The sequence below is a fragment of the Danio rerio genome, chromosome 5 (assembly GCF_049306965.1).
Source record: "Danio rerio strain Tuebingen ecotype United States chromosome 5, GRCz12tu, whole genome shotgun sequence".
NCBI classification, from domain to species: domain Eukaryota; kingdom Metazoa; phylum Chordata; class Actinopteri; order Cypriniformes; family Danionidae; genus Danio; species Danio rerio.
Window position 1 is genome coordinate 17,565,678 of NC_133180.1, and position 16,823 is coordinate 17,582,500.

The following is a 16,823-nucleotide window of genomic DNA, read 5'->3' on the forward strand; positions in this document are numbered from 1 at the left end:
CTCACTCGCTTCCTCATTCTTCCTATAAAAGGGAACAGACAAAGCTTTGCCATCTATTATTTTAATCACGCTAATTATATCAGACGGTTTTATGTGATGTACGGTTCAGATCAAGCACTGGGTAATTTAATTGGACCCTCTTGCCATCCTGTGCTCTTGGAGTCATATTTCAATGATCAGCCACTATTGATGATCATTACAATGATAAAAATAGCAATAAAAGACCCTGAGTTAATGCTGTCACATAGGCAGAGAGATAAAAGTGCCACAGTAATTCAAGCAGAGATTTAGAAAGAGCGGCTAAAAATGATTTTGACATCATGTCTTATCATGTTTTTACCTGTAGAACGGAAAGTTTTGCTAGTGAACAGCATGGTTCCTCTTACATAAAACATCAAATTTTGCAATAACTGCAGTAACACAATCATTACAGCAAAACAATAAAACTTAGCATTATAAATCAGTGTCTGTTCAAACTTGTACTGTATATACACAAAGTGAAGATCAAAAGTCGAGAAACAACCTTTAGTTTCCTAAATATTATTTTACACTACTCAAGCCACAATACTCTTTCCCACACCCCTCTTTCCATTAGTTTGACATAAGGGAATGACAAGCACAAATAGAACCTACCTTCCAAGCATAGGGCGTCATATTGACGTTGTACCGCAATGTACCCCAGCGTAAAGGGGACGTTGGATTATGTTTGGAAATTAAAATCAGGTTGATGTCAGAACCCAACATCAGGCCGAGGTCAATGTCCAATGTCCAACCTAAAACCAACCTAGAATCAACTAATTATCAATGTCTAATTATGTTATACCTTGACATTTTGTGGACGTTACCACTATGACATCTATCAGACATTGAATTTTGGTCACTTTCCGACACAACCTAAAATCAACCAAATATAAATGTAATTTGACGTAGTTATGGACGTCAAAATAACGTTGTCTGTTGATGCTGGCTAGACATTGAATTTTGGTCACCTGACGTCATGACCTAAATCTAGCCTAATATTAACTACTTATGATGTTGAATGCCTGCCGAGTACTGCCACTACTTAATATTCCTTTTCAGTTTGGAAGTACATCAACATACTGAAATAAAATTATCAGCATTGGTTCATGCTGACTTCAAAAACAAAGTTGGATTGCCTTATATTTTATATAAAAATTTGTTTAAGTCCCCCAGAAGTCATCTATGAAAGTCATCTATGAAAGACAAATGCAGAGGTAATAGGCAGAGAGAGATACAGTAAAAGTGCCACGGTAATTCAAGCGGAGATTTAGAAAGAGCTGCTAAAAATGATTTTGACATAACTGTCTCATCATGTTCCTACCTGTAAAAAAGAAAAGTTTCAGTGGTGAACAGCATGGTTCAGGATTGGTAGAGCTACGCATCGATGAAATTGTTCTTCAGTGTTTGAACTCTCAGTAATGATTTTAAATCACACTGAACTGAGCTAAACTGAACTGAACTGAACTTAAACACTAAAAACAGAACTACACTGTTCCAGTTACTATGACCATTTATGTGAGGCTGCTTTGACACAATATACTGTACATTGTAAAAGCACTATACAAATAAAGCTGAATTGAACTGAATTGAATTGAACAGCATGGTTGCTCTCAAAAAAAATTAAATAATAAAAAAAAAAAACATCAAATTTTGCAATAACTGCAGTAACACAATCGTTACAGCAAAACAATAGAACTTAGCATTATAAATTAGTCTCTGTTCAGGCTGTATATGCACAAGTGAAGATCAAAAGTAGAGAAACAACCTTTTTTCCTAAAAAAATATTTTATACTACTCCAGCCACAATACTCTTTTCCACAATCCTCTTACCATTTGTTTTTCAAAAGAAACCCACCCCTAAATCCAACCGTTATAAGGGATAAGCAAATTGTACTAAATTGTATGAATGAGATCGTACAAATTAGAATTAGCCACTAAATCAAAATGTTATGAATATCCGTGAAATAGCGCTGGTAATATCGCATAAAAATACTACTTCATAGAACGTTGCGAATACATTTTTAAAATGTGCATTAAATAAATGCATGCGTACAAATGAGAAGGATACACTTTTTATCTGATAAGAAACAATAATTTGCATAAACTACGATGGAAACACATTTAAAGAAGAATAAATTCCAGCATAGCTAAAGTCTGTCATCAAAATGTTTCTGTACCTCCCGGAATTGTCTTGAGCAAAGAGTGGCCTCATGCCTCCACAAGCCACAGCGTGTTCATTGTGTTTTATCTTCTGAGGTGAAAGTAATTTAATAAAAAAATACCCACATACTGTAGGCTTCTCCTACCATAGAAAATTTTATTTTTCTTGTCAGTATTTGGTGCCATTTTATCAGGAAGTGACGATTTTGTTTATTTGGTGGAAATACACTGCAAACAAATGTTTTCCTTTCTTTGATTTTTTGTCTTGTTTCTATTCCAAATGTCTAAAAATTCTTAAATTAAGAAGCATTTTCTAGACAAGCAAAAAAAAAAAAAAAAAAAAAAAAAAATATATATATATATATATATATATATATATATATATATATATATATATATATATATATATATATATATATATATATATATATATATATATATATATATATATATGTTTTCTGCCAAAATTAAGTTTTTCTTTATAACAAGCAAAATAATCTGCCAATGAGGTAAGCAAAATTATATTACGCCAAAAAGAAGAAAAACGATTAGGTTACATTTTATTTTGATGGTCCGTTTGTTGAATTTTAGTTATCTACATACCAACTAATTCTCATTAGATTATAAGTAGATTGTTAGGTTGGGGTTAGAGTTAGTGTAAGGTGACATGTACTTGCAAAGTTTCTTAAAGTCAGTTAAATGTCTGTTGAAGGAGCAGTATCATCAGATATTAAGTGAACAGTCTACTAATACTCAAATGGACCATCAAAATGAAGTATCACCAACGATTTTTTTACTTACTCCATTGGGAGATTATTTAGCTTGTTTTAAGGAAAAAAAAACTAACTACTTTATTTTCGCTTCATTTCACTATTTCAATTTCTTAAAACAAGTTAGATGTTTTTGCTCATCTAGAAAATGCTTCTTGACTTAATCATGTTTAGATATTTGGACTAGAACTGAGACAAAAAAAATCTAAGTAAGAAAAACATTGTTAGCAGTGTATTTACAAATGCCTTATGCAATATTCCTTTTTTTTTTTTCTCGCATAAGTCTAACGCTTTGGATATCTTGAAAGGTGAGGAGGAAGTGTCATGGTTTAGGCATGTTTTCTGTAGCAGGAGTTCTCTTACCTCTTATACTGCTATAGGGCAGAGTAAAGGCATTTTTCTTGCACTCTATATTTCTAATATTTCCTTAAAAAATGAGATGTTTTAGTTTGAGCTTATACTGGAATCGGAAGGATAAATCTTACTAGACATCTCTGGTTTTGGCCACTGGAGTATGAAACAGAAGCCTTGAGCCTGAGAGCATCTGTCCACTGTGAGCAACTCCAACAGGATAATCGACTTTTCCCTTGTGCCCTTTAGGGACATTCTTAAAAAAAAAAAAAAAATCTGTTTAAGATTTCCAATTACATATTCATTTCCCCTCTCAGGACTCACAGTCAGGACGAGATGCCGAGGCCGCGTTTCTGCCAGTGAGCTTTACTAAATGAATTATCATTTCCCCTTCAGCTGTCTCTAACTGTGTTTGCTGAGGATCTTTAAACTGTTTGGATTGAGTTGCACTGTAATGGTTTTAGCAAAGACATGGAGAAGATAAAAATGTCATAAGGAAATGGGATCGAATGGAGTTATTATAACGTCATACATTACATGGTTGAATTCAGTTATGAGTCATTTAAAGATTTACATTGTATTTCATGTATTTAGAAAAAGTGTTTATCAAATTGTGCCATAATGCTTATTTTCGCAGTAAATGCCCACATGTAATACTAAGGCACTCAGAGGAAGATAGCATGCTGGGGAGTTTTTGGAGCGTGGCATGAAAAATTATCTCATGCGGAGCATTTGATGATATATAATGCAATGATGTTTGAAGGTTAATGTTAAGTTTAAGCTCAGGGATGTTAGAACTCATAAATCAAGGCTTGGCTTTAAACTGTCAGACAAATGCAAGAACACTGAAGCCCAGTACACACTGCATAAGGGGTTGCTAACTTTCGGGTACCAAGGACTTGCTTTCAATATATAATAAAACATAAAAAAAGTAAAAAAAACACTGTTCATGTACAAAAAGCTGTTCGCAGCAAGAGAGAAAAATGTCATCATGGATTAATATCTTATTAATCATAGATATTGCAAAGACAAAAAAAAAAATAAAATAACTGCCAGCAAAAAGATCAATATTCTGAAGCCAAAAGCAGAATGTTAAACTATAATGCGAAACTTACACTCACTGGCCACTTTATTAGGTACACCTTACATGTACCACATTGGACCACTGGACCAGATTTTGGTCCATGTTGACATGATAGCATCACACAGTTGCTGCAGATTAGTTGGTTGCACATGCATAATGTGAATCTCCTGTTCCATCACATTTCAAAGGTGCAATTTGAGTACAGTAAACCTGTTTAAGAAACCAGCCTGAGATGATTTGCGCTTGGTCTATTATCCTCCTGTAAGTAGCCATCAGAAGATGGGTACACTGTGGTCACACAGGAATGGACATGGTCAGCAACAATACGCAGGTAGGCTGTGGCATTGACACATGGTTAATTGGTACTAATGGGCACAAGTGTGCCAAGAAAATATCCCTCACACCATTACACCACCACCACCACCAGCCTAAATCATTGATACAAGGCAGAATGGATCCACGTTTTCATGTTGTTGATGTCAAATTCTGACCCTACCATCCGAATGTCACAGAAGAAATCGAGACTCATCAGACCAGGCAACGTTTTTCCAATCTTCTATTTTCCAATTTTAGAAAGCCTGTGTGAATTATAGCCTTAGTTTCCTGTTATCAGCTGACAGGAGTGGCACCTGGTGTGGTCTTCTGCTGCTGTAGCCCATCTGCCTCAAGGTTGGACGTTATATGCGTTCAGAGATGCTCTTCCGCATCCCTCAGTTGTAACGAATGGTTATTTGAGTTACTGTTGCCTTTCTAACAGCTCAAACCAATCTGGCCATTCTCCTCTGACCTCTGGCATCAACAAGGCATTTGCGCCCACATAACTACCTCTCACTGGTTATTTTCTCTTTTTCGGACGATTCTGATGCTCGGTTCGAACTAAATGTATTGAGTTGCTGATTAAAAATTTGCGTTAACGAGCATTTGGACGAGTGTACCTAATAAAGTGGCCAGTGAGTGTGTTTACTTGTTTATTGACATCTTTTGTTCTACCATACAAACTGGAGTTTTTAAACTGACTTCAAATGCATTTAAATGTATTTGTACACTGTTTTTCCACAATAAATATTGTGGCACAGCAGTTTTACTTTTCAGTCCCAAGTGAGCAAGATAAAAGCACAAATAATAGGAAAATTCTAAGCAGAATGCTAAAACACTCTAAATATTCTTAAATAGGTCATATGATTCTATTTAAAAAAAAAAAAAAGCAGAGTAGTTTATCAGGCTTTGATGTTAAAAAGCACATCATTTCCCATATTTACCCATTATACAACTTAGTCTGTCTGAAATGCTAATTTCTAAGCCCCTCCTTCTAAAAGCCCCAGCATTTCCTGACTGGCAAGCTGTGATTGGCCTCAAGCATAACACCCCATAGCTATAACCGCATACTATAATCCCAAGCTTTCAAGGCTCCTAAAGCAACTGTAAACAGTTAATAATGTTGTAGGTTTTCCTGTTTCAGTTTAAGCCTAAGCAGATCAATAAGAACACGCTTTGCAAGCATTACATGAGCGGAATGTTTAGTGTTCAAGTTGTGTTTTTATTTTGCAACTCTCCAATGGGAATGAGCAATTAGTTTAGATCATGTAGCTAATGTTTTAAGCTGGCATGTAGATGCGGGAGGGGGTCTACAGTTGAGCCCTGGGACAAAAACAAAACTCAACATTTGAACAGTCAATAGCAGATCCGTCAATAAAAGATCAAACATACTTTGTTATTCAGGTAACCCAATTCTTTTCCCCCTCCCATGTGGCACAGATAAGACATAACTCAGAAACGTTTAAGCAGGAATAAAAGCACATTTATTCCAATATTCTAGCCCGATCTCACAAAGGCCATTTCATTTTTTAGGTATTGTCAGAAAAGTGGTTAATTCACACAAATCCATAAGATTACATTTACATGAAAGTATACAATTTTTAAAAGGCGGTCTGTCCCCAAACCCCACTTCTAACTCTACACCTCATTACTAAAATGGACGAATGAGATCATAAAAATGTATTCAAATTAGCCAGTAAATAAATAAATTAAAAAAAACGTACAAGCTGTTTTGAGATTGCGTTAAATATTCTCAGATCAGCCCTCATTCATTTGCGCAAACGACATGGCAGAATTGAACTTATAAAATAAGCTGCTTTGAAACAATTTACATTGTAAAAGTGCTTAAAAAATAAAGATGAACTGAACTTAATTGGATTGGTTATTTAGGTTATTTAGTGTAAGTTGACCTTTAGTAAAAAAATAATGCTGGCAAATTTCACAGACAGCAACAAGCTGTCAACATGTCAACATGACTCTTTTCAAATGAGTGGGTCTGCAGCTCCTCTTACACATGCACAAACACATTATTTACATATCTAAAGCAAAAAGCATGTAATAAAAAAGCATCACATCACCCTAATAAGTTTACATTTTCCAAGTAGAAATACAGGACTAATTGCATACCTATTCATTCATTCATTCATTCATTCATTCATTCATTCATTCATTCATTCATTCATTCATTCATTCATTCATTCAATCCTTCATTCATTCATTTTTTTTTCAGCTTAGTTCCTTTATTAATCCGGGGTTGGCACAGTGGAATGAACCACCAACTTATACAGCACATGTTTTTGTGCAGCGGATGCCCTTCCAGCTGCAACCCATCTCTGGGAAAATACATACTCATTAACGCTCATACACTACCCAATTCAACAATACCACATGTCTTTGGACTGTGGGGGAAACCGGAGCACCCGGAGGACACCCACGCAAATGCAGGGAGAACATGCAAACTCCACACAGAAACGCCAACTGACCCAGCCAAGACTTGAACCAGCGACCTTCTTGCTGTGAAGCAACAGCACTACCTACAGCGCCACTGTGTCGCCCCCTCATCTTTTGAAAGTTAAATATAGGACAATCTCATTTTTTTATAGCAGTAGTGCCCAACATTCAGGAGTGGGTATTGGTACCGGGCTGCACAAGAAATTTATTATATTTATTATCTGCATCTGAATGATCTTTTATTTTAAAAACTAAATAAAAAAAAATAAATAAAAAAAAATACATCTTAGTCATTTGAGTGCCAAAATGTAACATACAAGTTAGCAAAATGAGTAAGAAACAGATATCTAAGGAAAGTTTCTTTGCAAAGGGGAAAAGGCCAAGTGAAGGACCCACAAACACACAACAAACAACACATTTGTCAACCAAACAGGGGAATCCAGCATGGCTGTGCAAGAAGAAGATCAACTGCTGTAGATTGCAAATGACAGGGGGAATATGCATATTCCCCTATACATATTTCGGTAGACTAATTATCTCAGATAAACACAGAGCACCCAAACACTGCAGTGCTTTTTAATTTTCTCCATTAAAAACTTGTATAAGAGTTGCGGCAATGTTTTGTCAGTTTCAAGCAATCTATGCAGGACCAAACTATATATATATATATATATAGATAGATAGATAGATAGATAGATAGATAGATAGATAGATAGATAGATAGATAGATAGATAGATAGATAGATAGATAGATAGATAGATAGATAGATAGATAGATAGATAGATAGATAGATAGATAGATAGATAGATAGATAGATAGATAGATAGATAGATAGTTTGGTCCTACACAGATTGCTTTGTGTAGTTTTCTGTCCTTGTTTATGTTTTCTGTCTTATATTTAATCTGTAATAACAATGTGAACTTTTATGAAATGCGTTTGGTAATTACCTTCTGAATGCATAATTTTGCAAACACCTGAGAAGATGTCTCTGGATGAAAGACCCGCCAATAGCAGGTTAACGTCTCCAATAATGTAGGATATTATATATGAAAGAGATGTGGATGATGTGACAAGATGATTGACAGGGCACATAAGCAAACAACACACCAGTCAATTACTGAGGAAGTAGCAGGTCTCAATGTTTCTGTTACACAGTTATAACTTTTTTTTCTACAAAAAGTGTACATAGCTTCAGGACTAATGTCTAAGAGTACAAACCTCTGTACAATCATGTAAATGTAAAGTTCCCTCTAATGCTCTGTTGAGAATGTTTATGAATATGTATGAAGCACATGAGCATTTGCCTTGTTCTTGATTCATATATGACAATATTTCACTGCCAAGTCTCTACAGCATGTGTACAGTTGTGCCAGTCCTAAAAGAACATGTTTAAAATTCAGCTCATGGCAGCTTTTCTTTGCTTTACAAGCACTAACTTCAGATTCTGCCATTCTTGACATTTGCTCTTTTCGTTTAATATGTGTTTGATAAGCTGTAGTCTCTTCCCCCCGGCGGCAGCTGCTAGGGTACCCAGACCGTCCTAGATGAGAGAAAGCCACCATGAAGAGAAGAACCACCATCCATTTCTTCCATTTTAACAAATTGTCAAAACTTGGTGCCTCAACTGAAGCACAAAATTACAAGCACCCTCCGTACATGTGTACACTGTTGGGTAGGTAGAGAGAGAGGAGATGCCCACACACACACACACACTGAAACAGCATGATCTGAGGGATGTATCAAGAACATATGAGGCATGACAGAGAGAAAAAGCTCGGCCCCCCAAAGCGCCTGCATTTCTCATCCCCTTCCTCTTCACTAAACACAAAACGGGGAAGGTAAAATGAGCTTGTTCTAGATCTGGATGGAGAACTAAGCCTAATGGAAATTATAAAGCTCAATTTTGGCTAAGAGAAGAAAATAAATTTGGTCTGTACAGTGAGAGAAACATTGGAACAAACATCTCCTTGGCTCAGGTTCTTACCAGAGTTCTGTACCATTATTATTTGTTTTGTCAGCTGTCAAGCGATCTTCTTTATAAGAATTTAGCATAACCAAAAAATGGGATGCTTTTTTTTTTTTTGTTGTTGACATTTTTGTTTTATCTACGATCTATGTAAAATTATATATACATACATACATATATATATATATATATATATATATATATATATATATATATATATATATATATATATCAATATCACACACATACACTATGGTCAATTTAGTTTATTCAATTCACCTATACCAGTTCTGTCTGTTTCTTGGATCTAATTGTCTGACTGCCGTGTAATATTCTGTAGATGACAGCACTTTTAGGGGCTGATCACACAACACGTTCCAAAAACGTGAAGCGCACCACACTGCCTTTTTGTTGACAAGAAAAAAAAAGCGTGGTGTGCTTTTTATGTCACTAGGCAACAACTGAATCAGCTGGGTACTGTGCAATTTGTGTTGCTGTTGATATTAATATAATTTTAATAATTAATAATATTTTGGTAACTAAGATTTGTAAAGTTAAACAGCTCTGGATAACTCAAAACAGCAACCACAAGTCTTTTCTCCATCTTCAAAAGTCTCTGTTGTTGTCTTGACAACACAAACAGTGCAGGCACCTCAATGGAAACCCCACCTCTGCTTTCATTTGATTGGAGAATGAAACAGTAGCGACTGACGTAACGCGTTTTTTTCACTCAGAGTTGACTATTTTACAACTGAGAGCGCACGGTGCGCAACGGCAAAAATGCGAGGTGCAGCAGGTGGTTAAAAGGCGTGGAGCGCAGAGCGCATAAGCAGCGTGCAAAACACTCACGGCCATTAGTAAACCATTTTAAAAAGGCGACACTCAACGCATAAAGCGCGTTCGTTGTGATCGGCCCCTTAACACTTCAACCTTGTGTAATACTCCGCCCACATAAAGCGACAAGCAGAGGACACTCTATAGTTTGACAAATATTGCTGCAGTTGGACGACATAATGTACTTTTGAGGCTTTTTTAGTCGAGAAAGTAGTTGTTTAGATTGCAACTATGCGGTTTATTTATAAGGACAGTGCCTATTTTAAATATTTTTAATTCCGGAGAGACAGCGCTTCGGCGTCCATTAGCCTGTCATTGAGCAGAGCAAAGACGCTTGACATTGTTCATCCACAATGGTGACAGAGACTGCATAATAAGCCTTTAGAAGAGAAAAACTGCGTAATTTATGTATTTTGTGTTAGCCACTCTTTACTTACTTGCTTGGACGCTCTAGTTACTTTTTAGCTATTTTTGTTTGGCCATCTGTTTGTTTCTAATGCGTCTCCTGTTTTTGCTACTGCAGACTAGTTCAGTAAAAAGAAGGAAAGAAGAAATGCCCACATGTGTTTAGCGTTTTTCCTTATCCCAAACACACCAGTAATCTGGTAGTGTTTGTTTTGCTTTGTTCTTTTTTGGGAATAATTATTGTGATATCCTGACTGCAACAAAGAAATACTGCGAAATCTCTGTAGACTGATATCATTTCATTCTTTATAATCTTAAAATGTGAGCAAAATTATGTTTTGTCGTGAACATGAATGAGCAATAAGAGAATGGGAATAAGTCTTGAAATAATAAAGAATTAAACAAAGAACGGTTGTTTTGACAATCATCTAAACATTTCCACCAAGTAAAATGCTTTTATTGAAGAAAAATTTTTACTATGTTATGTAAACATTCTCCCTTCATGCAAAATAAGTAAATGAGTTGCTTTTAATAATGGTTTGTAAGCTTTCTGTCAAGTCCAATACTGTTTGCAGTTTCTCACCTTTCATTAACAAACTTTTTGACAAAACCTACTTAATTCATTCATTTATTTTCTTTTCGGCTTATTAATCTAGGGGCCCCACAGCATAATAAACCGACAACTTATCCAGCATATGTTTTACGCAGCGGATGCCCTTCCAGATGCAACCTATTACTGGGAAACAACCATATGCATTCACACACATACAGTACACTACTTTAATGTGCTACCCACTATGTCACAGCGTCGACAAAATCGACCTAATATTGTGAAAAAAATTGCAAATTAAATTAAATTAAATTAAATTAAATTAAATTAAATTAAATTAAATTAAATTAAATTAAATTAAATTAAATTAAATTTGCATAGATTGATTTCTGATAGGAGGAAACAAGACTACAAGATTCATGAAAACCTCTTTTAAAACAAGCCGACTACATCTTATTACACTTACAAAGAGTTCTTTGTGCTCCAGCTGGTTAAATCAGATCAGTTGTGAAACTATCTTGAAATGTGTTTGATTCTTACACACTTCTAAGTTTGTAAAAGCTCAGAGTCTGCTGAAAATCTGCTTTAGAATGATGAGGGAATGAGCTCCCAAAAAAAGCTTTGTCTTCGCGTCTCATCCAATTTTCTAAAGCAACTAATAAACACGTTCCCTCAATAACCCAATAAAGTAGAAACTGCACTGCACTGATTCATGTGTCTAGTCACTAGTTAGTTATGCAAATTAATTCTATCTATCTACATGAAGCAAAGAGAGACAGACGCTTAGAAATCGAGCAGCACCAAATATATGCCTTTGAGTCCATTAAAACTGCATTCGATTGACCAAAGGCCAAACCAATTGTGAATGCACAATGCAACCTCCAGCAAAAGATGCTGCTCAGAAAGATTTAAAAGCTTCACAATTCACCAACATGATCCAAAGGTCATCTTCCTTCACTGGTTTGTTTTGTGTTCTGCATTCAGTGTTCGTGTGGGTGTGAAGAGAAGTGACCGCAGATGGAAAAGACCTGCTCACCTCTGCTCATAATGAAAAAATTGCTCCCTTTTGGAAGGTTTGAAGCAAGGACAACAGTCACTGGAGATCTGACATGCTGATTTAGCCTCTGTTCGGCTTTTGCTTTACATCTGATTCTACTTGAAATCCATCTCATTAAGTGCTTTGAATCATTAGGAGAGGTTCTGCAGATCCAGGTCTGTATCTCAGCAACGGTCTAGCTGAATTTGTTCATCGCCATTAGATTTATCAGAGTGGAATAAAGCAGAGATCAGTGGAACATTAAATATATTTTTAAAGGGCACCCATCTTTACAAGATGTTAATTAAGCATTTGTGTCCAGAATGTGTCTGTGGAAGTTCAGCTCAGAATACTCATCAGATAATGTGTTATACCCAGTAGAAAATGTACCTTTGGGGTCAGAGCTGTTTTGAAGCTGTGGCTAAAAGGAATTGAGCTGATTCCCCCTGTCCTGTACTCAATGTAGAGTTTGTGTGTTTGGGTGTTTACACTTTAATGGTACCCAACATGTCACGGCAAATGGGAATCATGAGGTCAAAGGAACTGCCCGAAGAGCTTAGAGACAGAATTGTGGCAAGGTACAGATCTGGTCAAGGTTACAAAACTTTATTCCTGCACTTAAAATTCCTAAGAGCACAGTAGCCTCCATCCTTACAGTATATCCTTATCCTTATATAGATGTTTGTGATGACCAAAACCCTTTCTAGAGCAGGCCGTCCAGCCAAAATGGAGCTATCGGGCGAAAAGAGTCTTGGTAAGAGAGGTAAAGAAGAACCCAAAGATCATTGTGGCCAAGCTCCAGAGATGGAGTCAGGGGAAGGGAGAAAGTTGTAGAAAGTCAACACCAGTTGGGGTTGTGGCATAGGGTTTGCCTTACAAACACATTCTCTGATGAGACCAAGATATAACTTTTTGGCCCTAATTCTAAGCAGTATGTGTGCAGAAAGCCAGGCACTGCTCATCACCTGTCCAATATAGTTTCATCAGTAAAGCATGATGGTGGCAGAATCATGCGATAGGGGTGTTTTTCCGCTGCAGGGGCAGGACGACTGGTTGCAATTGAGGGTAAGACAAATGCAGCCAAGTACAGGGATATCCTGGATGAAAACCTTCTTCAGAGTGATCAGAACCTCAGCCAGTGCCAAAGGTTTACCTTCCAAGAAGACAATCACCCTAAGCACACAGCTTAAATAACGAAGGAGTGGCTTCACAACAACTGTGTGACTGTTCTTGAATGGCCCAGCCAGAGGCCTGACTTAAACCCAATTAAGCATATATGGAGAGACCTAAATATGGCTGTCCACCAATGTTTAACATCCAACCTGACAGAACTGGAGAGGATCTGCACGAAGGAATGGCAGAGGATCCCAAAATTCAGGCGTGGAAAGCATGATACAGCTTTCCCAAAAATGGCCCAGTTAGAGACCTGACTGAAACCCAATTAAGCATCTCTAGAGAGACCTCAAAATGGCTGTCCACCAATGTTTACCATCCAAACTGACAGAACTGGAGAGAATCTGCAAGGAGGAATGTCAGAGGATCCCAAAATTCAGCCATGGAAAGCATGTTACATCTTTCCCAAAAATGTCCCAGCCAGAGCCCTGACTTAAATCCAATTAAGCATCTCTGGAGAGACTTAAAAAATGGCTGTACACAAATGTTTGCCATTCAACCTGACAGAACTGGAGAGGATCAGCAAGAAGAAGGAATGGCAGATGATCCCCAAATATAGGTGTGGAAAACATAGTGCTTCTTTCCCAAAAAGACTCATGTCTGTATTATATCAAAAAGGTGCTTCTACTAAATACTGAGCAAAGGGTCGGAATACTTAGGACCATGTAATATTTCAGTTTTTCCTTTAATATTAAATCTGCAAATATGTCAATTACTCATGTTTTTTTTTCTGTCAATATGGGGTGCTGTGCGCAAAAAACATATCTTAAATGATATTAGCAAATGCCTGCAATATACCAAAGAGTGAAAAATATAAGGCGGTCTGAATACTTTCAATACCCACTGTATGTGTATGTATACGAGTGCATGTATAAATTTGTGTGATTATTTTGTTATAAAACAAACAAAAAAAAAAACTGCATTTCACATTAAGATAAAAAATGAACTGAAAGTAGCAGCACTCTCTCTCTCTCTCTCACACACACACACACACACACACACACACACACACATATCTATGAAAATGATCTACATAGAGAACACACAAGCAGTTCAACAGTTTAAAAGTGATGATTAAAAGGCATTTAATGAAAAGATGAAATGTTAAAAGGTTGTTGCATAGCTGAATTAATTAAATCACTTAAAATGTGACATGTTTTGAATTCTATATGTAAAGAAACATTTGTTAATTATCTTTAGAATATAAAAGTCCGCTTACAAAAAAGTGACCCCTAAAAGTCTCCTAATTTACAGAGCTAAAGGGCAAAATCGGGATAATTGAACTGACATATACTAAAATGCAATTATTCTAGGCTGTAAGTGTCAATACAGCTCTTTCTGAGCCACTTCACTGCACTTTTAATTTCCCTTGTGAGCATTTGGAACAACTTCACACAAATCAAACTACCATCATACAGCTTCACATTTCTCTTAACGTTTTGTAGTCTTCATATAATCTATTTAATCAGAGTTGATTCCTCCACATTGTCTTGTCTTTGACTCTGTGCCTCTGGATCTCTTTATACAGTGAACAGTTGCCTATTTGCTGGGGCACAAGGTTAATTATTAAATATGTAGCTGTCAGTCAAAGTTATCCCTCTTGAATGAGGTGCTGCAGCTTTAGAGGCTTAACCAGAGGCTGAGATGGATCATATGTGCCATCACTGTGTTCAGCATCAATAAGCAATTGGTTTAAAGCTGGGAATTTGATACCTTTTCTAAACTGGCAATTTTGTTTTTTTTTCGCTTACAAGAATTCTTTTCAATCATTTAATGGAAAAACATTATCTGCTCAGACACATTGTGGCGAAACACACAGATTGCATGTTTATAGTAACATTGAATAAAGTTTGCCCCCTTTTTACTTAAAAGTAAAACATATCTAAAAATAAAAACTAAAAATAAAATATAGGTAGGAGTAACAAATCACATTATTTAAGCTACCTGTTTATGTACATTTAGGTACATTCCTGACATTTTTTTAAATAAGATGTTATTTTATTATCACTAAGTAATTATAATTAACATTTATTTGATTTCAAAACAGTATATTTGAAAATGAATATGACTTCAACTTTTGATCTTATAAACCTTGATGCCAATACCAAATACATATGTACAGAATATCAGTCAATTAACAGTAGCTACAGCTACACAGCTTGTGATTCGTGGGTGTTTATTTACCAATGAACTCTGAGGTTGAAAATCTAACTCTACAGTCTAAAGGTCTTTGCACACTGAAGTGCGAAATGTTCATTTGCATTGTTTTCGTATTAATATCTGAAAACCCGTCAAGTACAGAAACCTTGCAAAGCGATTCTGATGTGTATTGATTAATCAGTTCCTTAAAAAACACAAAACAATTCAGTCGATTCAAGCTTGATGTTCTCCTCTCTCTTCAAAATAAAAAAGAAAGAAGCTACATATTTTGTGCATTCAATACTGCATAGTACAGTATAGTAATACTGCTGTGCTGGATTATACCCAAATGCATTGTTTATTTAAGGAAATCAGTGGAATTTTGTAATAATGCTTGTGATAGGCTACTTCACACATTTCCGTACATAAAAAAATCCTGAACAGAGACTGCAGTTAAACTCTCAAACACACAGTGCTTTATCATAAACATTTCATCAAACATTTTTTTCACAATTGACAGCAAGAATGTACATGCACTGTCTGATTGACAAGCAGCACCTACATGTGTTCTAAAGGATTTAAAATGCCAAACGGGATGAATTTATACCGCATTTTCAAAAACACAACATGATTTTGCCAAGTACAATGCATTCCTGGATTAACATCTATGTCAGAAAAAGTAATCCATACCTATTCCCTATCCCTAAACCCATTAAAAAGAATGTACCTGAGCTCAATTTAGAGCTTTACGGCAAAGGCTACGAATACTTATGTACATGTGATTTTTCAGTCTTTTTTAATTTTAATAAATTTGTAACATTTTAAATAACCTTTTTTTCACATTTTCATTATAAGGTACTGTGTGTAGAATTTTGAAGAATAAAGCCGTAAAAAAATTGAAGTGCTAAAAAATGCACTGTAGATGTTATTTCAGGAACATGTCCTACTTGGTGAAATCAGGTTGGTGGTCAAAACACCTCTCAAAACAATTTTTGGATGCAAAAAACAAAGTCTATGCTATGATGCATGGAATTTTCAGAGGCAGAGTGTCAATACAATTGACACAGAATGAGGTTATTTTTATTTATTTTTTTTACGTGTGAAATCTACGGACAAAAATTTCAGATTTGTATAAGTTTGAACCAATGTTGTAATCAAAAGAAGATGCATAAATGCATTTGAACAAATGTAAAAAAAAAAGGCAGTTCATCATGTTTTTGTTTCACAATTTACAAGACCAACCTAAAAAATATATAATTCTAAACTTATAAATAAAATAAAGTAAAATACACTTAGTTTGAATGTTAAATCTGTTGCAACTTTGTACATAATATCTTAAAATGTGCAAAAAAATAGAATAATATAGCAATAAAAGTATAAACGAAAACCAAAATGTTCTGAAATCAAATATCAGGACATCTACACAGCAAACATCCAGACTATATCCACACTATCGGGGTACAAATAGTACTCTGCAATTTCTATTGATACCAATCCAGTGAAAATAAACGAAAAGCAACACCTCCGATGATTCAGCAAAGCCGTTTCATGCTGATGTATAAGAGA

General features: G+C 35.7%; 1 protein-coding gene across 3 annotated transcripts in view; it reads right to left on the reverse strand.

Annotated features, from left to right (window-relative positions):
• Nucleotides 1-16,823, reverse strand: part of galnt9 (polypeptide N-acetylgalactosaminyltransferase 9) — a 182,842-nt gene that overhangs the window by 44,325 nt on the left and 121,694 nt on the right. The gene's annotated exons all lie outside the window — the stretch shown is intronic.